General features: G+C 40.9%; 1 long non-coding RNA gene across 1 annotated transcript in view; it reads left to right on the forward strand.

Annotated features, from left to right (window-relative positions):
- The window catches only part of LOC124797375, a 53,338-nt gene that overhangs the window by 19,732 nt on the left and 9,501 nt on the right, over window positions 1-24,105 (forward strand). Inside the window, exon 2 of the long non-coding RNA XR_007016883.1 lies at window positions 8,067-8,296. This is a non-coding gene — a long non-coding RNA (uncharacterized LOC124797375). The remainder of the gene's footprint in view (window positions 1-8,066; window positions 8,297-24,105) is intronic.

A 24,105-nucleotide genomic window follows, 5' to 3' on the forward strand; every position in this document is an offset into this window, starting at 1 on the left:
TTCAAACCTACCCACCCGGAATTCTGGTTCAACCTGGTCGAGCAAACTTTCAGTGTCTGTGCACTTGATGACAACGCTCGTTTCACGTGCCTCATGAACCACCTCCACAACCGTGTTGACTTAATTTATGACCTGGTTAAGTCATCTCCTCCGAACGAGAAGTACGCTATGGCTAAACAAGCAATACTGGAACGTGTCTCCAAGACAAGAAAAGAAAACGTTTGACAGCTCGTCTTTGAAGAACGCCTTGGTGACAGCTCACCGTCCCAGCTGTGGTGATGCCTTCGACTTCTGGTCGGTGAATGCGACATGCCAGACGCCACGCTCACTGAGATTTTGATGGAACAGCTGCCTCTGTCTGTCCAAACAACCATCTCTGCCTACGAAGGTAGACCAAATAGCGAACGTTTGCGCGCCGCCGACTGAGCTTACTCCGCCCTACTACATGAACACCGTGCCCAGCAGTCCTGCAGCTACACCAGTTTCCAACCACAACCAGGGCCCCAACGTGGATGCCCCACTAAACCTAAGTCTGTCAAGCTCGCTGCACTACTGGCACCTTCACATCCGCACAACCACAGCACATCTGACTCCGTGGAAGATTCTGGGCCGCCGCCGTCTGACCACTTGCAGGAGCAGACGTCCGCCCATAAATACTGTTTCTTCCATGAAAAATTTTGGAAACAAGCACGCGATTGTAAACCACTGTGCTCCTACTCAAACTTCAACTGCAGGTAGGCAGCGGCGCCACCTCCTGCGACGTAAACAACAGGCGCCGTCCCATGCTCCATTCTGTGTCCAACACTAATGCTTTGAATGGACAAGTGTACGCCCGCGACTTGAACTCTGGCACAAACTTTCTCATCGACACAGGCGCAGATGTTTCCCTACTTCCATCTCGTCTTGCTACCGAAAAGATCCGACTACACAAAACTGTCCTACATGCTGTAAAGTCATCTAGTTTGTCATGCTTAGGTTCTACTTCATATGCAGTGTCCCTCTCGCCTGAGTGCAACCTGAAGTGGTCCTTCCTGGTGGCTGACATCGACGATCCCATTTTGGGCATCGACTTTCTATGACACCACAAATTGTGGCCTGACCTCGTCAAGAATACAGTGTTCTACCACCCTACGCAGGAACACATCCTGTGTGCTTCGTCGAGTGTCAGTAGTACTGCTAAACAGGTCCACCTGGCTAGGAAGTGTAATAACCCCTCCTCTGAGCTCTTGTCATGGACAAATAAGTAGCTCACAGAGCGTGTCGAGTCTACACACCTGCGCTTGGAACAACTTGAGCTATGCCGTCGCCTCAATGACTTAAGTAATGAGTTATCTTCGGCACGGCAGCAGCTTGCAGCGGACGACGTCTTGGCAACACACAAGGTTAGTCGGTGCCACTACAGTGTTCTCGCGCCCAAGTGCATTTGTGACCATGTGCCACATAAACTGTACAGTGTTTGCGCTCCCGCCAACTCTGTGTTAATTCGAGCGCACATTCATCCCCCTCCTCGCTTGGACAGCTAACTTCCCAGGTGCAGGTTAATGTCTTTGATTTACCGCCATCAGCTGTTCATTCGCGCCTGCTACCACCACCAAGCTCGACAGCAGTGCCTTCGGTTTCTAATAAACAGTGTACCAATATTGTTTCGCGTAGCTCACTTGTTTGTCACTCCCAGCCACCCAACAGTTGGCACTTACGCAAACTTTCGTCGTCCCCGCCACAACCCAACCTGGCAGCTGCCGCGCAGACTATACCACAGACAGTCGCCTCGTGTACCGCGTCGTGTGTTTCCGTGGTTACAGACGGCACCGCCCACAAACTTCACTTGCAAGATGGACTGCCTATCTCTTGCTGACCATGCTGTTTCAAGCCAGAACTTACGAAAGTGGCTCGCGATCAAATAGACGATCTCTTAACAGCCGGCATCATCGAACCATCTGCCAGATGCTGGGCCTCGCCTATCCATTTCATCACAAAAAGCGACGGCACTCTTGTACTATCATAGACAAGTATCCTGTTTTAATGTCGCGGAGTATAACCATGCCCTTGCAGGTGCCAAATATTTCTCGGTAGTGGACTGTAGGAGGGCCTATCATCAAATTTCGATGGCACCAGAGGATATTGAAAAGACGGCTTTACAACACCTTTTGGCCTTTTCCAGTACCGGTTCATGCCCTTTGGCCTCCGCAACACTGCACAAACTTGGCAGAGATTCATAAACAAGGTGTTGTTTCATCTGGATTTTTGTTTTGTTTACTTGGACAGCATTCTTATTTTCATTCCTACTTTGCAAAAGAACAAGGAACATTTGCAGATTGTTAGACACTCTTACCACTGCTGGTGTTGAACTGAATAATAAGAAGCTCCAGTTGCACCAGACTTTGGTAAGATTCTTAGGCTACATCGTGTCAGCTAAGGGCCTCACTCCTCCCGAGAAAAAAATCAAACCTGTTTAGGATTTGCCACACCCTCACTCGTTTAAGGAGCTGCGCAGGTTCATCGGAACAGTTAACTATTATAGGAAGCACTTGCCTGCCGCAGCCGAGGTTCAGGCTCCCCTAACAGATGCCCTTGCTGCCAAAAATACGACCGGTATCCACCCGGTCCCCTGGACCCCTGCCATGGAACAAGCTTTTGACAAACTAAGCACCTACTAGCAAACACAGTGACTGTTGCCCACCTGCATCCGGACACTACATTTTTTATTACCGCGGATGCCAGTGATATTGCAGTAGGTGCTGTCCTCAGCCGAACTGTCAGACATACTACCTCTACTTTGCAATTCTTTTCTAAGAAGGTCAATGGCGCTCAAAAAAAGTACTCAGCCTTTGATAGGGAGCTCTTGGCAGTTTACAAGGCTGTGAAACATTTTCGCACCGAAGTTGAGGGTAGGGACTTCTACATTTTAACCGACCATAAACCTTTGGTTGCTGCTGTAAAGAACCTCCCGACTGACCCTCCACCTAGATGCTTCCGTCATTTGGACTTTATATTGCAATTTACCTCTGACATATGATACATCAAGGGTGCAGATAATGTGGTCACAGATTTTTGGTCTCGTGTCGGCACTCTCACAACTCTGATAGACCTCTCTAACTTGCCTCAGCTGCAGTCTGCCAACACAGACAGTATGGACCTTATTTCCGATCACAGCCTGTCACTCAAACCTGTGCGATCCATCTTTCCCAGTATCATAGGCGAGGTTTGGTGTGACAAATCAACTGGTACACTGCGTCCCTTCATACCCAAACCTCTAAAGAGACAAGTGTTCGACGAATTACACAACGTAGCTCATCCAGGTGTGAGAGCCTCTACCAGACTTATTTCAGAGCGCTTCATCTGGCACGACATGCGCCGAGACTGCCAAGCCTGGGCCCGTGCCTGCATTCCGTGCCAACAAAATAAAGTTTCGCAGCACACATCGCCCCCACTAGGCAGCTTCACTGCTCCTCCCAGTCGCTTCCAGCACGTTCACATCGACTTGGTGGGCCCCCTCACCCCCTCCGAGGGTTACAGATACATGCTATCTATTATAGACAGAACCTCTCGTTGGGTGGAAGCTGCCCTGCTACCCAATATTACATGCGAATCAGTGGCACGTTCCTTCATAGACACTTGGATTGCACACTTTGGCTGCCCTGTTAACTTGACGACTGACCAAGGACGTCAATTTGAGCTGCCTTGTTTTCTGAACTATGTAGGCTGTGCGGCATCAAGAAAATTCATTCAACAGCATACCATCCCCAAAGCAACGGCCTCGTGGAATGTTGGCATAGGATGCTTAAGACGGCTCTACATTGCCATGGCCTCCTTTGGATGAAAGCCCTGCCATTCATCTTACTCGGTTTGCGGACCATTTTCAAGGAAGACCTTAAAGACTCAGTGGCCGAGTTTGTCTATGGCCAGTCCCTTACACTGCCAGGCGAACTTGTTGCTCCTACTCCAGTCGCCAAACCGTCCAAACTGCCGTCCTTGGTAGAACAAGTGAGGTTACACTGTAACAAGCTTCAACCCCAACACCCTTCCCGCTACACTCTGCCACGCACATATGTTCCCAAGGCACTCGATTCTTGCATGTTTGTGCTCCTTTGCGACGACACTGTAAAAGCCCCGTTACAGCCCCCTTAAACAGGCCTGTACAGAGTTGTCAAATGAACCAGTAACACAATGGACATCGTAATTAAGGGCTCGGTAACTACTGTCTCCCTCAACAGGGTTAAACCTGCTCACGTCGAGTTTTCCCCTACCTCACCCAGCGTTGAAGAGACCACGGTCTCTGGCCACCCTTGGCCTTCTTCCTCTGCTCATGATTCGAGTAAACTCACGCCTACACCAGCCCCGTCAACAAGCCCTCACTCATTCCGGGGTTTTCCGCATCCCAACTCCCATAGCAGAGGCCCCAGCTCCCAGGACTCTAATATAACAGTTCCATCTTCGTGCGACAGCACACCGTGCCGCTCTTCTAACCGGTGCAGCCTGCAGCTTCCTGCCATGTCCACTCAGACCTCACCATCTGACACTCACCCCTCTAATCGCAGCACACCGCCCTCACCGTGCTACAGTTTCCCCACCCCATCGTCTCATCATACCTCTCCGTTAGCAGGCGCCACTTACGAGCTATCTACCCATGTTCATCCGAATGACATTTGTGGTTTATCTGTTGTCGTTAGTGGTGATACCACATTGGTGCTGCTTGCGTGTGACAATTCGTGTGACTCGTTAGGTGGTGTGTCACAATGTGTAGTGAAGTGTTTCAAAATCTCTCAATGTGCTACGTGTGGCAACCTACGTGCTTATGTTAGGCCAAGCGGAAAGGTGATCATTAGGTTCCCTGCTGACGACACCCTTCCATACCAGCGCTTCTGCACCGGCCGACGACTACGACCGCTGACATCGCTTCAAGACTTCAGCATCAGCATTCCAGGATTTGCTCCACCCTCTCCTCCCACATGGCCTGTGCCGTTAGATGCGGAGGAACTCACTGTAATCCACTTCAACTCTCGCCTTCGGGTTACGCACTCCATACTGCAGGGGGGGGGGGGGGGGGGGGGGGGGCGCCTATGTGGTGTCGATCCACGGATCGATAGGCCAGAACATCATATGTGAATTATGTCTTCAAGTTGATCTTTGTTTTGTATACTTCTGGGACCTCAATTCCTGCCTAGTCTTCGACCTGTACATTTGTTGTGTAATAAAAGTATTGATGATTAGAAGAGAGAACCGTGGTCATTACTTTACCACCTTGATATCTCCTTCAGGGTTCTTCAAAAAATATGTGCAGAAATGAGCAAAACTGCCATTAACAATAGCAAGCACAAATTGTGAAGTGAGAACAAATTGTAGTTACGCATCATAGTTTCACAGAAACTATGGAGGGTGCAGTTTTTTTGCGGTATATGTTTTAAGCATGTAGTTATCAATGTGTTCAGTACTTTGAATTATGACATGAGTTCAGATTCATCTTCCTTAAGATGTAATTCAGCACATCTTATGTCACTAATAAGTTTCATCATTCCTTCCTGATGGACATCTAATTATATCCTACAATAATAAAAATTTACATTGCAGACATTCTGTTTAATAGGTTCATCCAATTAATCATTTATAAACATGGATAGAAGAAGAAACTGGAATCAATAAGGGAAACATAGGGATCAAGTATTAGTCAGAATTCAAAAGAGGTCTGGAAGATTTGAGATCTAAAGCAGAAGTGATAGATAACATCCCATCAGACTTCCAAAAATTGTTGGGAGAAATGGCACTCAAACAGAATTTGAAGTTGATAATGGAACAAAACTAAAAAATAATCATAACACACTCATAGGATTTGTCAATCTAGAAAAAACATTTGACAGTGTGAAATGGTGCAAGATGTTTATGTCTATACATTACCTCATTTTCTGTTGGAAGTAACGATAAGAGAGCTCAGAGTTTCTCAGTGCCTATATTAACTCCATTAAGATTCTTTATAACTTCTATGACTGGTTTTTCTCTTGATCTGAACTGTTTTCGATAACTGTTCTCTGCCAGATCACTCTAGGTTTCCAGTAAAATAATCTTCTGATTTACTGGAGATGGAAGTGTTAATGGAGAAGACTCAGCATGTTTCACACGAGATTTATTCTGACAGAACAGTGCTTCCATTTGTTTGAAATCAACTGTCAGATTTGAAGTTTTGCGCAGCATTTCTTTCCATACTGATTCACCTGCCAAAAATTAGATTCCTTTCAAAACAGCATTTCAGCAACAGATAATCAAAATTATTTTGTGTATTCATAGAATGTACATTTGCTTGTGTGTTAAGACTTTATTACCTATATAAGAAGTAGATTATTCCTTATTCATCTCGCTTACCTATGATAGAGATTGGAATCTGTGTCCACTGTAGAGTCTTCCTCTCCCACTTGGACGACAGTGGTGTGTTACACTTGCCTTTTTCTAGTGTCCACAAACTTACAGAATTCATTAAATCTGATGGAAGTGAATGCCTTGTTGGTAATGTAAAATAACCCGATGAGATATTGTGTGACACTTGAGTTTCAAAAGTGGTATTGTTAGGGATTGGAACAGATTGAGGAACTTGATTTTCTTGTTCAGAACTAGAACCTGCAGGTGTTAAAGGTGATGGAATACCCAAAGTTGATGGAATGTCAGGTGATACCTCCAGAGGAAGAACAAGAGGTGGTAGTGGGGGTAGAGGGAGTTGATGTGTTAGTAAAGACACTGCATATTTTGCTGGTCATAATTGGTGCTGTTTATCTTGATGACTGAGTTGCTTTATTTTTCTGTCATCTTCCGCTTCAGCCTTGGTAGACACCATCCATGACTCACAGATATCATGAGATTGTCGCACATTCACACTACAACAGTTCTCAACACATTTTTTAAATTTTTGTTGAGTGTGTTCATGTTTTTTGTAGACTGAGAATACAGGCAATGTAGCTTCATATGAAAGTGCATCAAGAGCTTTCCAAATATTGTCCCTGAAATCATATAAAATTCCTTATTAGTGTGCTGTAAGAATGTGCTAGTATACTGTTTGTACACTTCAGTGTGCTGCAAAAGTTCTTAGACATTTGCATACATATTAATATTTAGTATATATATATCACACAAAGATATTCATTTGTGAAATATAAGGTGTGCTAACTTACTCATTTGGATTTGTCACATCTAGCTGTGCAAGATTTCGTAGCATGGAGATGAACCAGACAGCTTGCGGCGTATCTGCTGTCTGTTGGACGGTAGAAAAAAATAATTTATTGCCATTCTTTTTGTTGTATAAATAAATGCTACCTTGTTATAATGAAATGGACAGACACAGAGGAAAGATATTGTAATTCATCAGTAGCACTGAATAGGATACCTTACATTCATGTTAACAAGAACACTAACGTTTACCTTTTTGAGTATAGTTTCAAACAACTGATGAGGTGTTGGCTGCTTCGTTAATTCTAATTCCATCTCATCTCTGTGCTGATGTCTAGTGAATGCTGAAACTTGGACCTGTAGTTCTTTATCGTGAATTGCACGTAGCGAACTCATTAATGGTCCAAGTCCACAACCTAAGAATATAAATCATATTTGTTTTAAATTAAACATTTTCTGTTTTGAAGCTACTAATAACTCATAAAATATCAATTTTCCTTACAAAAGTTTCACATTATTTTAAAGTACCATATTTCCACTATACATCAAAGGCAACTAACTATATGTATGACTGAATAACTACTTACGAAGGAATTTATTCCTCGTGCATACACGTCTCTGGAGATCACTGCAGCCCAGAATGAGGCAGTTGATGAAAGAAAGAAGTCTTGTCTTGTATGTAACATTTTCTGTATTACGAAGTTCATACATTATGAAATTGCACCCATAGAGCTGAGCACGAGTGGCCTATGCATGGAAGAATAAATTAGCTTCAGCCATGAATCATTGCATTTATTAAGCAGCATCAAAACAATTGTTATCTAATAAGTTATTCCATTTGCTCTGAAAATGACCTCATTGTAATGAATAGAGGTCATGTCATTTATGATTGACTTACTTTCTAATTTTGTGTTTAGGAATTGCCTACAGGGAGGAATAAAATTATTTACCTTAAAGTGCTGGAGAGCATCAAAAGCCATTAAACACCCTTTGGAAGAGAATGTGCACAAAGCACACAGAAGTTCTAAAACTAGGATCTTCACGGTGATGTTTTGAGACTCCAACACTGTAAAAATTGAAAGAAGCCACATTTGAAACCATTTTCAAATCACACAGTACAAATGACTGAAAGGTAATTACTGGTAAGGTGAGTCAAGTTGCAAACAGTTCCACCTGAAGTCAACATCTTCTCCCAGTGCTGTATGATTCTGTAATTGTGACTACTTTGTAGCAAAACCATGTTCATTTATTTGGACAACAGTTGTGGAATTGAAAATACCACTACTGTAGCACCTCCCAACAGGAGTTTCACTCACAAGTAGCAATAAACTCATAATACTGTTTAGGATATATAGTAACAGTGTTGACTAGCAACTGCACACTACTGATGTGTAGGGACAAGAAAATTTCATGTAAATGATAACATGACAAATGACATGTAATTGGAGGTTTTTGCCAACATAACCCGATTTCCTTTTTTTTTTTTTCAAAATGTGTTATCATCTCCATATCAATAATGTTGTGCATCTGAAGGCAGTAGCGTACTAATATTGTTAACTAATAGTTATTTAATGTTAAAATGGATTTTACCTTTTTGTCTCCAAGGCCAAGGAACAAGTAACCATAAAATATTTGCCATACAAGTCCCACACTATTGTCCTAGATGTGGCGTCAGGCGTTAACAGTTTACCTGTTGATGCCCAGTTCCCCAAGTCTTTTGTGCAACAAATTATAGCAAAGAAAATGTGTTCTGGATGGATATTTAATGCAATGAGTCAATTAAACTGCATATTTCCATAATACTAAGGAGAAATATGAAGTTAAGCAAATACAACAGTTAAGCTTATCAAGCGTGGAAATTGACATTGCACCTAGGGCCTATTTGGTTTCCTTCTAACAGCCCGTCAGACCTAGGCATATATCACAGATCAGATTGACACAACTGATTTTATTTTAAAAAATAGCAAAATTGTATTGGGAAAGTTCTTAGATAAACATCCTCAGTGTTCTGTTGTACTACTGGAAACATTTGCATGGTGTCACTTGTCCCGTGTTGTGACTGGCTCATACCATTTACTACCAAGTCTGTGTCATTCACCATCATAGCTAATTACAAAATTGATATATTAGAAGACAAATAATATGTATCATCACAAAAACTTTCAACAGATAAACCATTTTACTATAGATATATTTCATCTATCATTGACATTTCTAGTTCTCTGATAGATTTTCTAGTTTTGGAGAAAGTTCGGTAAATCCTGTCACTTTCTCCACAGTCCAAAAATTCCTGGACATAATTTTAAGTCTTTTGAAATCTTATTCTTCAGTCTGTCCAGTGGCAGGACCTGCACTACATGGGTAGTGACGTGAACATTCTCACGGCAATTCATGGAAACATGAGTCTTGTTACATACAGTCGACATGCTGGTACATTTATGTTTCCTTTTTCTGAGTGTTGTGGTCATGTATTCCCTGCCTCTTGCTAAAGAAATGTAGATTTTGCTTAACATGAAGGACCACAAAATACATAATGGTTATAAATAGCGAGTATTCCCAGTTTTGTAAATAACACCCTGCAGTGCAACTATTATCTTTATTGCATTTTGTTTGGAGTAATAGCACTTTCTCGCAACCTATAGAGTGAAGCATCTTAAGAGTCTATAGCTGATATGGCTGTGAAATAATAAATAACACAGTATTAGCATGTACTGAAAAGTTGTCACATGCTTCAGTTTTCTCAGGAGGTATATGACTCGTGATAGTTCGTCACACACATGTCCAGTGTGTTCTTCCAAGTGAGTATGCTATCCATCATGAACCCCAGAAGTTTCACAGCACCTACATAGTTTAAGTATATTTTGTCCGTGAGGCTACATACAGGTTTCTCTTCCTTGATTTCCATTTTGTTTATAGCAAACCATCTCTTTGTCGCATCAAAGTGTCCTCCTCCTCCTTCCTGAGCCTTGCTGGCACTGATGCATTTCGAGTGTACAAAATTGTAATCTGCAGATTACACGAACTGTCCATGAGAGCTTAAATCACTTACAAAAAGTGGGAACTGCTTGGAGTCCTTTACCAATCCCTCTGGCACTCTGTATTCTGACTTCTGTTCACATGATAGAGCTTCTTGGACAGATAAAATCTGCCTTCTGTTTTCCATTTGAGATCTGAATGTTGCCAGAATGGTGCCTCCAATTCCGTACTAAGCTTCTTTAAAAGGGCGTTATGAGGAATACAGTTAAATGCCTTGCTAAGGTCTCAAGTGTCAGTGCTAAAGATACTTCTTCAAAATCCTGCTTTATCAGGTGTAGTGCTCCTGCTGTTATACATTTGCCTTTGGAGACTACGATGTGCATATGAACTGAGTTCTTTAATTTCAAAATAATAGAAGCTTCAATCTTTCATTGCAGCCTCAACAGCTTTAGCACAGATTGTGATTATTGACATTGGTCTGAAGTTTGGCATCATGCCTGGCTCACCCTTTTTCCTAGACTGGCACTGCCTGTCTACTTTTCAGATAGTCCAGAAGTACACCAACAGAGAGATACTTATTAATTATCACAGTAAATGCTTCAACAATATCATGGATAATTTTCCTGAGGACATCAGAGGCCTTCCCATATATATCCTGTCTAAGGGAAGGGTTATAAGATTTTACGTTTTTTTTCTGTTTTGTGGTCTCCTCCAGTTCGTTATGGTGCACCTTTTATCATTTGTTACAGCAGATGCAGGGGCTGTATCTAAGTCTGGAATTGCACTTACACCAGCCACAGGGTCTATACCGAAGTCTGGCATTGCAATTATAGTGTTTCCTACAATGCCAATAAAATAATCGTTAAACTCATCGGAACTACACAAGCTTAAAAAGCAAATCACGAAGGAGCCATGTTCATTTACATGTTTGTGACGCTAAAGCGCCATATTGGAGTGTATTCGTACTTACGTACCACAATGATATATAGCTTGATCAGTTCACGGCTTCGACTAACAATACCAACGAAATTGGCCAAACAAGTACCACTGAAACGATTTTTCCGTGCAAGAATAAATGGACAAGCAAACAAGGAGAGAACGTTATGACTGTTCGGAAACCTGGCCGTCCCATGACGTGCAATAGCATGTCTGCACATACTTCATGCTTTGCAAAATACAGCGTGATAAATAAAATACTTCTCCATGGCTGCAGTATTATTTTCATTCTCGAAGCAAGCTGTCGTAATTGAATTCAGCTTAAAATACTGGCGTAAACTTCAACAAGACAATAAAATTACATCTGAGAACCGTATTCAGTGTCAAATTTATTAAAGATGTCCGACACCTGCACATCGTACTTGTAGCGATTGTGACTATGAAGTTTGACTATACAGTATAATATATGATACGAGTTTGCGTATAAGTGTGAGTGAAAGTCATTCTTCCACACTTGGCCTGTGAATGGAACGGAAATAAACTGCTACTGTGTAGACGAACTAGACAGTCTCTTAGGTCGCCGTAATTTGTGGTTCCAAGTGTTATCTGTAACCACAGAAAAAATTACCCAAATAAATCAGAAAAATATAAATCATTCCGCTAGAGGCCACGAAGGCATCAGCCTCGATCGCCTAAGAAGCACAGCGATCAACAATGGCGTACTGCTCCATCGCTAAAACGGAAGATAAAACTACTTTCTTGTAATGCTAGTAGTGCTAAGAAGACTACACCATTTACAGAGGAAAGAAAAAGTTTGATGACTTACACATGTAAAGATGCAGTATTGTGTCACTGAATCTCTTACCTTCCCGAAGTTGGCCTACGTAATTCACGATTGCAACAAATTTAAGATGGCAGCTTGCTATATTTCATTGTATAAACCTACAAAGATTGGGGCCCTGGTGCCACGAATTCTCTCAAAATGCTACATTCTGTCCACCCATACCATTAAAATATCTCGAATAAGAATGTACCAGTAATTAACAGGCAACCTGTTTTATGGTGCAAAAGAATACTATGGATTGAACTCTGCGGATATGAGGCCTATACACTGGTTAATATATCTTGCTGTGTATCCTACTCACTGATATTTCTTATCGTGGATCCTATTCACTGGTTAATATTTCTTCCCGTGTATCAGTTCCATTGACAGTAAGCGACAATAATTCTTATCGGCCGAAACCAATGAATATTTTAATGACTATGTCCGCTGATTTAGGAATGACTGTAATTGGTAACTGTTTGCATAGTAACTACATTTATTCTGTCTCATTTCAAATGGGCAATAGTCTTTAAAGATTCTTGATGCTCTCCCTCCATCGCCATGCCTGCAGCAATTGTATTATCTTGAAATGAATAATGCGTGAGAGTTCGTGGAGAGAACGAAAATCCCTGGGAGGCTTGTGTATAAATTATTCTGCCAGAATTGCCTTCGAATATGCCAATTTTTATGTAGTGTGTCACCTCAATATTTTGACGTTTCTAGCACTATATATATTCGAGACCATTGTGACTGCATCACGAAATCCCACTAAACTGGAGACCAACGACACTGTATAGTAGTATAACATTAATACAAGCATTACCAAGAGACTTACAAAAACCTCAAAACTGACATGTTCCCTGCACCCCTAAAAAATTTCTAATAGAGGAAGAATTCTACAGTGTGGCTGAGTACGTGAGGAAAAGTGAGTGAGAAATGTTATGTGCTACCACGTTAAGAGAAACCAGAATTACAAATTAGTATTCAGAACTACTCATGTGCTATATAAGATTCACAAAAATTTATTTTTTAACTGTGGTGTATGTATTTCAAATCGTTTAGCATTATGTATATACTGTGCAAGCTATTGTATGTTTTTACTGTGTAACCTATTATATGTATATTGTCCAGATTCTAAGCGTAGCGACATGTCCAATGTTACAAGTACATACATCAACAAAAGGTAATTTACGGGCCCAGTAAAAAATCATGATCACCTGTCGCTCTACCCGTATGATACTAACATGAAACCCCACATCTTCTTAAGTGGTTCGTGCACTTTGCAAAAAAAATCAGTGAAAGGTTTCGCCAGCCAAAGCCAGACAGAAAACACTCGTCATTCTGTTCGCGACGAAATACGTTTCCAGAATCCCTGACTAAAACTTCCAAAGAGATCTGATCCCGAAAACTTGTTGCATAAAAACTTGACTAATTACAGAAAAGCAGCGAGAAGTTGCGATTGAACGGTAGTGTTCACCTTGTGCACTGCATCCATCCCTGGCCAACTTCCTGAGTCTGTCTACGCTGCGCGCTAAACGGCTGAGCATCACCGGCTGCTGGTCCATTGTACGCTGCACGTGCGGTCGCCGATCACAGACTAAAGACTGGAGCGGCTATGGCACCGGTTATGCCCTCCCCCACCCTTAAGTCGCACCAAATGATTGACACCACCTCCCTTCCGCGTACTGCGTAGGGCAGAAGTGAATTGTTATTATGCTTCTAGTGCTAGTGTCAGGCTGCATTTGCACAATTTAGGCCGCTGATGAAAAATTTTAAAAAGTCGTTGAAATAAGTATTAATTTCGCCGTAACCAGTCTCGGATCACCAGTCTGCAATGTACCCGAACATGCTTTTATTAACTTTATATACGTCTCACAGAGAAAAAGTGTTGTTAGAGTAGAAATGCAAGCAATACTTGTTTTAGTTTGGATAAAGTCTTCCCATGCTTGCGTCTGCTGGTAGTTCTGGAAAATAATGATTCATTTACGTAAATTACGTCTGGCTGCAGGTTTTATTTTTCTCAGTGGTATAATCTTGAAGAAATGCTTAGATCTCAAACATAAAAGCGACAAAAATACTGTTCGCAATTCATTCCCTGCACTAAAGTCTAGAGGATTTGTGAAATATTTCTTCACTAAATGAGAATTACTAGCACAGATAATATTCTTCGACGTTCCACCGATGTGTCAGGAATGCCCGAGCTAGCTGCAGAAAAATATTGAATAGAATACAATATTTCATGGTTACAATATTATAGTGATTTTACTTGGATTCTTATCTAATTATGTTGTAAGAAGGGTTTTATATGAGTAACTACTTTTTGAAAGTACTGTACATTATTATACAAACTGACCACTTTTCTGTAAATCTAATACAGTATGCCACAATGAGTCATAATCTGTCAATAATTATAATAATCGTAAGCTATGTCTCTGTATTGCCTTATACAATGCGGCACTTTAGTGAATTGGTAGTTTAATAAAATATTATAATTTTTTTGTATTCCAATCTTAAAACACTTACGTCATCTAGTGTACATCCTTCAAATTCCTTCACTGTGTGGAACGTTTTATGGTTTTGCTGGTCGCTCCATGAAATTACAGGTTTTTAGTGGTAGTGTAATATAAAACCCACATTGCAGCGAATGCATGTTTATCCTATATTACAGCACAGTGGCTTCCAGATCGTAAAGATCTTTCACTGGTTTTTAGAACTTCAGCCAACAATTTTCAGGTCTCTCTTGAATATTACGTAAAATTTCGGCAATTCGTCTTCCATGGCTATCCGAAGAACACTTATTTTACGAGTTTTATTCTGTAGCCGTTTATGTGTACAACTCCGGCACCTTTTCATTCATTTATGTCGGAGGTTTATCGCTATTTTCTTGGTAACAAGTTTTTTGTTACTTTTTCCTGTGAATTTACATGTTTCATGGTCAAGCGAATCGATTTTGTTCTCCCGATGCAATACAAATTTCTTTGTTCTTTGCAACAAACGAACTGTATTTTTTGACATAATATAGGTGTATATCTCTTGCTCGTTTTTGTCTTGCACGTAGTTTCCATGATAAGTTGTGCCAACACTGGTTATACATTCCGCAGTTTTCTGTTGCTGAAACCTCATTTCTGAGTGATTCTGCCACGCATTCTTTCAACCAAGCTCTAAATTCCGTGTTCGTATTTTTCATTGGTTACAGTAGCCTAGGTCTACGCTAAACCATTTGTACGACGAATTTAGATTCGCTAAACAATAAAGGTGAGCCCACACATTCGTCACTGAGAATATTCGAACACCTTTTATACGGTAACTGTTTTTTTCAGACACGATACAGTAAATTAATTAGATTCGGAAATTTAATACGGATTCACCACCATGTGTACACGCGACGCCATCTTGAGTCTCCTTTCTCCATCACATAAATCCGTACATCTTTTTTGCGGGGGAACTGCTGTAACTTTTTATTAAGTTGCTATTAGGCAGATATTACCGTTAAGTTGCTTTATCCACCATCTTTTATTACATCAACCACAACTCATTCCTTTGCACATTTTTATAAACCATAAAACGGGACTACTTTGTCCCTACAGTGATAATGTTGCTCCAACGTTGAAAAAGGCTTCAATCCTGTCTATTGTACTCGAAAAAAAAGTTGACACCCGGCGTGGTGGCTGATGGGAGCGACTGCAAAGGCATTTTCCATTTACAGCCGGTCCCATCAGCCAGCCGCAGAGTGTCAAATTTGTTAGCGCGTTTTATACAACCTGAAACATTTCGGAACTTTTTCAGTTCTGTACAACTTCTGCTACGTAGCTCATATATTTGAATTATTCCGCGAGCTAGTGTCTTGGTCATTTTCTGCTAATGAGATCTGTAGTACTGTATTTTTAACATAATAGTTGTCAAGAAAGAGTGGTATTTTGCTACCAGAAAACTACTTAAAGAGAGAAGGCAAATGATTTATTTATTCATCTTGTGAAATCTGTGTGTGGCACCTGTTGTACAGTATTATAGAGTATAGCAATAGTAGACAATTATCCTAGACTGCTACCCATACAATCAGACAAACTGGAAAAATAGTTTTTTTAATAAAAAGGATTTGACAGCTTTTTTTGAATCAGTTTACTTGATATATAATTTCTAGCAGCTTATGGTAGAATGCTACACGCGAGTGATAAGCCCCTTTTGACATACAGGTGTGAGGAACGGTTTACATTAGTATTTTTTCTTAACCCAGCTTGGTACTCATGTGCAGCAGTACTTGGGATAAAGATGCTCCCCTTTCTCACCATATTTTCCCTTACAAATACCACAGTTTCTAAAATGTAAATGCAGGGAAGAGGTAGAATATTTAAACATCTAAAAAAAAGTCTTCATGAATTTTTTTATTGTTCTGATGATTCTCTTTTACTAATTGTGTGTTGTTAAGGTGCGAGGAGAATTGCTTTGAAAGATAAACACCATAACTTACCAGCGAGTGTATCTGAGAAAAATACACAGTTTTTACAATTTCATGAGTTGTGTTGCTGCATAGGTCTTTGATTTCATATGTTAACGTATAGAGTTTTGAGTGTAAGGAAAATATGAGAGAGTTTCATATTAGATTTTTTGGTAGACAAAGGCTTAGAAACTTTGTCTTACAGATATTTTGAATTTCCTGGTTGTTCATATGAATTATTGGCTTTTCTTCATTTTTACTTTGCTGGGTCTAAAAGTGTAAAGCAACATCATGAAAGGGAAAGTTGCCACTCACCATATAGCAGACATTCTGAGTTGCAGATAGGCACAAAAGAAGACCTTCACAAATAAAGCTTTCAGCAAGTAAGGCCTTCATCAAAAATAGACGACAGACACACTCAAACAAATGCAACTCACACACACATACTGCAGTCTCAGGCAACTGACGCCACACTGTGTAAAGTAACAGTTTTTGTGGGCTTAAGACGGGTCTCTGCACTTACATCTATACTATGCAAACCACTGTGAGGTGTATGGCAGAGCGTATTTCCCATTGTGCCAGTTACTGGGCTTTTTTCCTATTCCGATTCCATATGGAGTACAGGAAGAATTTTTGTTTGAACGCCTCTGGGCATGCAGTAAATATTCTAATCTTATTCTCACAGTCCCTGTGCGAGTGATACGTAGAATGTTGTAGTAATTCCTAAAGTCATCATTTAAAGCAGGTTCTTGAAACTTTGTTAACAGACTTTCTCAGGATTGTTTATGTATATCTTCAAGAGTCTTCCAGTTTAGTTCCTTCAGTATTTCTGTGACTCTCTCCCATGGAATGAACAAACCTTTGACTGTTCATGCTGTCCTCCTCTGTACACATACAATATCCCCTGTTAGTCCTATCTGGTACGGGTCCCACACACTCGAGCAGTATTCTAGAACCATTCTCATGAGTGATTTGTAAGCAAGCTCCTTTATAGATTGATTGCAGTTTCCCAATATTCTACCAATAAACCAAAGTCTACCACCTGCTTTACCCATTATTGAACTTATGTGGTCATTCCATTTCATATCCCTGCAAATCGTTACACCCTGGTATTTGTATCAGTTAGCTCATTCCAACAGGAACTTATTGATATTATAGTCATAGGACATTAAGTGCAAAATTTGACATTTATGAACATTTAAAGCAGGTCGCCAGTCTCTGCACCACTTTGAAATCTTATCGAGATATGTCCAAATATTTATGCAGCTTCTTTCAGATAGTGCTTCATTGTAGATGGCAGCACCATCTACAAATAACCCGAATATACTATTAACATTGTGTGCAAGGTCATTAATATACAGCATGAACAACAAGGATTACAACACACTTCCCTAGTGCACACCCGAAGTTACTTCTACATCTGATTATGACTCTCCATCCAAAATAACATGCTGTATCCTCCCTGCCAAAAAGTCCTCAGTCCAGTCACAAATTCCACTTGATACCCTATATGATAATACTTTTGACAATAAGTGTAGGTTTGATGCTATGGCAAATGCTTTTTAGAAATCAAGAAACACAGCATCTGACTGCCTCGATCCAAGGCGTTCAGTATGACATTCAAGTTTGGTTTCACATGATTGATGTTTTCGAAATCCTTGTTGTGTGGCACTGAGGACATCATTCTATTCGAGATACCACATCATGTTTGAGCTCAGAATATGTTCTAAGATTTTACAATAAGTTGATGTCAAGGATACTGAGTGGTTTCTATAGAGTCACTGGGAAACATCATCTGTGATGACACCTCAATAAGTGGTAAGATCTTCTCTATTTTTGCTTCAGTAAGCAGTCTAGTATCATCTGCAGATAGTAGTGCTGCTGCATGCTGTACTCATGGTGGCAGGTCATTAATGTACACTAGAAAAAGAAATGGTCCTAAGACAGAGTCCTGTGGTACACCCTGTGACAGTAAGCATGGCTCTGAAACATGGCTCTGTGTAATGTCACCATACCTCTGTTTGAACTCTGTAATATGAGATCAATAACTTAAGTAAGATTTCAACCTCTCACGTGGCACATCTTGCACACCATAACAGTCAGGTTTGTTTACGAGAACTGAATGATGTGTAACAGAAAACCCTTTGTCAAGTTTAAGAAAATAGGTGAGATTTTGGAGTTTTTGTCAACTGCATTTAAGATGTGGTTGATAAGATTAAAAGTATCAGTCTCACTAGAATGCTGTGCTCTGAAACCATGTTGGTATACTGATAATCTTGCCACCAAGAAATAACTAATGTCAAGTAATGAAATTTTGGAAATAGGTTTTTCTGTATAATAATATGAAAAAATAAAAATGCTACTCGACATATAATGAAGATGTTGAATTGCAGACAGGCACAACAAAAAGACTGCTAAACAAGTAAGCTTTTTGCAAAAAGACCTTCTTCAGAAATAGTCAAAACAAACATACATATATATTCACATGAACACACACATGATACCGTCTCTGGGTGCCAAGGCCAGCCTGTTAGCAACAGCGCAAGATGAGAGAAGCAGTCTGAGTGGTGGGAGGCTTTGGAAGGGAGGGAGAGGGATAGCAGGGTAGGGATGGGGGACTGTGAGGTGCTTCTTGTGGGACAATATGGGGACATAATGGGGAAGAGTGTAGGGTGGCATGGTGCAGTTGGGCAGTTAGACGGAGGGGGAGGGGAGGAAGCAGAAAAGGAGAGAAATAAAAAGACGGTAGGTGTGTTGGTGGAATAGAAAACTGTGTAGTGCTGGAGTGAGAATGGGGAAGGGGACAAATGGGTGAAGGACAGTGGCTAATGAATGTTGAGGCCAGGAATGTTAGGGAACGTAGGATGTATTGCAGGGAGAGTTCCACCTGCGCAATTCAGAAAATTGTGGTGAGTAGCAATCTATCCTTTTAATAATATTGAAATTACACCATCCTGGATTGTCCATTGTTTGTTTTTTCTAAGTAACATATTTAATTTTCCACTGTTTGTTTTTTCTGGTTAACATAATCAAGTGATTAATGTTGCAAGTTCATGGATTAATGTAAACACGAGAAAAGCCATTGCAAATATCTATTGCTGGTACATCAATAACTGGTGAAACTGTCAGAATGTTAAAATTCAAGCTTGTAAACATGCATGCATTGTGTCATAAAGATGCCGAATATCAGTAATACAATGATGGTTAATGCTGGTTGTGGATGAGTCTGGAGTTGTCGTCTGATGATGTCCCATACATGCTCGATTTTAGACAGATCTGGTGACTGAGCAGGCCAAGGCAACATGTCAACAATCTGTAGAACATGTTGGGTTATAACAACGGTATGTGGGCGAGCATTATTCTTTTGAAAACACCCATTGGAATGCTGGTCATGAATGGCACTACAACAGGTCAAATCACCAGACTGAGGTACAAATTTGCTGTCATGGTGTGTTGCTAGCGCTCCTGCTGACGTACGAAATCACACCCCAGACCCTAGCTCCAGATGTAGGACTAGTGTGTCTAGCGCACAGACAGGCTGGTTGATGGTGCTGATCTGACCTCCCCCTAACCAACAAACTGGCACTGAGGCAGAACCTGATTTCATCAGAAAACTCGGGAGACCTCTACTCTGCCCCCCCCCCCCCCCCCACCAATCAAGACACACAAAAGGCAGTGATTTGGGGTCAGCAGAATGTACAGTACAGAATTTCTGACTAGGAGCTATCCTTGAAGTAACTGATTTGTAACAATTTGTAGTGTCACTGTGGTGCCAACTGCTACTTGAATTGCTAAAGCGGGTGCAGTCTGATGTACTACAGTCATATGCCAAATACAACAGTCTTCCCTCTCAGTAGTGCCACATGGCCATCTGGAGTCTGGTCATCTTGTGACCATGTCTTTTTGTGACCACTGCTGCCAGCAATCATGTACGGTAGCTACATCCCTGCTAATATCATGGAATGAACTTCCAGCTTCTTGTAGCCCTGTTGCATGACCCCATTCAAAATGAGTGAGCTTTTGATAATGGTGTTTTCATCATCTTAAAGGCATTCTTCACTGATGTCAACTCAATAGGTCTATTCTCAGAAGTAAGTAACTCAGAAGTAACTCACTCTCAAACCATTACAGCATGTATTTAAAGCAAACCAGATTTGCATTCTCATGGTGGTGCTACTAGGGCCTCTCTTATGCGACTGGTGCAAAATTTGAATAGATGTCAACTTTCAGACATAGAAAGATGCCTACCAACTTTTATTTATCTCGCACAATTCCTTCATGGTCTTAGGGTTTATTGTTCTGTCAGTGTATATTATTCTGAGTTAAAAATTTTGTTAGTTAGAAAATGTCATTCAACAATTTTTGAAAAGCCAGATACTAGTGTTACAGGCGTATAATTTTACATTTGCTAGGAGTCTCCACTCATATAGAGAGGTAATGTTGAGCAGTTTTTAGAAGATCCGGTAAAATGCACTCAGACAGCGAAGAATTGCATATGTCTAATAAGTGTGTGAGAGTAAGGTTTGCAGATAGTTTTATCATTTTATCATGGATCTCATCAACAGCTGGTGAATGACTATTTTTTAATGAGAGCTTGAATTTTAGTAGCTCATCTTGGCAGTTTGTTGCAAAGTTCACCTGTGGTGGTCGGCATTGGGTCACAGTGCTGCACCTGTTGTTTCACCATATCCCACACATTTTCCATTGTTGATAAGTCTGGTGATCTGGTGGGCCAGGGAAAAAGGCTGACATCCTGTCACACCAAGCCACCAAATGTTCATGCAGCAACATGTGGTCATGCATTGTCTTACTGAAAAATGGCATCTGGGGCGTTGTGCAGAAATGATGTGGCTACGATTCACAGGATGTCATTCACACAGGTCATACTGGTCACAGTGCCCTGGACATGCACCAGTTGCAATTTGGGTTGTACCCAATAGCACCCCACACCATAAGGCCACGAGTTGTTGCTGTTTGTCTTGGGTGGATGCAATCACTGTGGTGCCACTCCCTCTGTCTTCAGCGAACCAAAATTCGGCCATCATTTTCACACAAACAGAACCTGGATTCATCTGAAAATACTGTCTGATGCTATTCCTGTCCCCAGTTGTCTCGTTCCAAACACCATTGTCATCTATCATGTTTCTGCACATTTGTCAAAGGTAGGCGGAGAAGTGGATGAGTGCACTTAACCCTTGGCATAAAAAAAGGTGATGGGCTGTTGCCCCTGGTAGTGTACGACGTGTTCCACTGATGCACTAGAGCCAAGGAGGACACAGATCTGTCTTGCAATGCCACTCGGATGAAGTGTTGATCTTCTCAGGGGGATGGTCTGGATTGTGTGACCTGACCCATCTTGTCACTTTGTACAGCCTTCTATGAACCATTCTGCACACACTTGTTGCACTGCAAAAACACTTTGTCCCACACAAACAGCTGTTTCCAGATGGATGCATCACATTCTCTGATGCCAATAATGGTCCCTCTTTCAAACTCACTGATTTGATGTACGGTTTGTGTATACATCTGCGAGGCATCCTGCATGTCTGCTCAAGTCACAAGATCCATTACCTTCAGTTTATAGCAACAACAAGAGCTGCAGACACATTTTCTGGTAGATGATGTTGCTCTGGAAGATCGATGTTGGCCTTTAACCTGCGGGCCAAAATGGTTCAAATGCTAATCGTTTCTGTGGAACATACTAATGTACGAGGGTAATCCCAAAGTAAGGTCTCCTATTTTTATAAGTACATAGACCTGTTTATTTCTACAATGGTTATATCAGTTTGCAGCTTGAACATTTAGCTATTTTTTGACATAATCACCATTTCTGTTGACACTGTGGCAGTTTTTGTATGCCCATGTCATACCAGCTCGCCGCCATGCTGTTCAGAAAGTTAATAACCTCTTCTTTCACTTCGTTGTCAGAGCTGAATCGCTTTCTGGCCAAATGTTCTTTTAACCTAAGGAACAGGTGATAGTCACTGGGCACCAAGTCAGGACTATAGGGTGGGTGGGTGGGGTGATTATGTTCCACTGAAACTGTTGCAGGAGAGCAACGGTTTGCCGAGCGATGTGTGGGCCAGCGTTGTAATGGAGAATGTGTATGCCCTTGCTCAACACTCCTCTTCTCTGGTTCTGAATTGCCTGTTTGAGTTTTTTTTTTCCCATGGTCTCACAGTACCTGTCAGCATTAATTGGGGTCCCAGCGATTCAGCTCCGACAACGAGGTGAAAGAAGAGGTTCATAACTTTCTGAACAGCATGGTGGCGTGCTGGTATGACATGGGCATACAAAAAACTGCCACAGCGTCAACAAAAACGCCTCGATAGAAATGGTGATTATGTCAAAAAATAGCCAAATGTTCAAGCTGTAAACCATTGTAGAAATAAACAGTTCTATGTACCTATAAAAAAAAATAGGAGACCTTACTTTTGGGATTACCCTCATACACGTCCTGTGCATATGAATATGAATGTCCTATCTCTAGTCATTCAAGGTGTTCTGATTTTCTGAACATGAGTGTAGTTTTTTCTTAAAGTACTTTAATCAAGCATTGACATCTTTTTGAAGAGAGTCTTGAAGGCTGGATGGTTCATGTTATTGAATGAAATTTCTGCTTTTGTCAAAGCTGATTTCCTTTAAATTTTGGCTTTGTGAAGAACACTATTCAAAAGCATTTCATAATAAAGGTTGCTGTGATTTGTTTGTGTGACAAGTCTTGTTCTTTTGATGCTTGTGGCTAGAAATCTGTTGTTTTATGTGTCCTCACTGGTGTTTTTCATCTAACAAAATTCCTAAGTTGCAAATAGTACATCGTCATTGAGGTGTAATGGCCAGGCAGTTCTGTTGCGGGACTAAGCTAAATGAGGTGTTTTGTGGTTTTACCTCATGTTGTGCTCTCGAGTATGATCTGTCGCCCAGAATACATGTATGTCAATTTACCTCATAAGTAAATTACCTGATTGTTCCTGCTGTGGAGCACCACATGACCATTCTCTCAGACTTCACTTTGTGGTATTGTATTGGTGCTGGAAGAGGACTGTAATCTGTCCAAGCTGCTAAATAACATAAACAGCTTAGCAGTAATTCTTCTGCATTTTACGCCAACTGGTTTTGATACACTGCTTCAATTATGATGATGGGTGGACGGATCTCTTTTCTCATGACAGACTATTTAAAACAGATGTGTCTTACTGTGACATTAGCTACTGAAAGTGAGTAAGTAAGTCAGTTCTTAAAGAGATATTCCATTTGTTTCTGCCCCCTAGGCATGGTAAAGTCTAGTAATATATTCATTTAGTAGTAAACTTACATTCATGAACAGCAGGCTACTGATTCTTGTGAAATTAAAAGTAGAGAATAAAATTCACTCATTGTGATTTACCTCGTTGCACACTATTTATAGAAGAAAAGTGAGAGGCGAAGGATTTGTTATTACCAATACAATGTGACAGCAAACCCGAGAAGCCTATTTGCGACAGATCTGCCGGGAAAGCATGAAAAGTCACATCAAGAGACATTGATTCAAAATGATATACAAATGGAATTAAACTTGAAAGTTACTTCCCATATAAATAATAAAATACTGTCAAGAAGGTTACTGAAAAGCAACAGTAAAAGAGAAAAGTTCTTATGGACGTGGTTGGGGGGAAAAAGTGATGATGGCCCAAAAAAAGGCCATGAAAAATTCTCTTTTTGTCACTAGAGGAAAAATTTAACACTATGGTGTTTTTTTGAATAGTCCATCACTACCTTCATATCCTTAGTGGATGAAATAATAGTC

The sequence above is a fragment of the Schistocerca piceifrons genome, chromosome 1 (assembly GCF_021461385.2).
Source record: "Schistocerca piceifrons isolate TAMUIC-IGC-003096 chromosome 1, iqSchPice1.1, whole genome shotgun sequence".
In the NCBI taxonomy this organism is placed as follows: Eukaryota; Metazoa; Arthropoda; class Insecta; order Orthoptera; family Acrididae; genus Schistocerca; species Schistocerca piceifrons.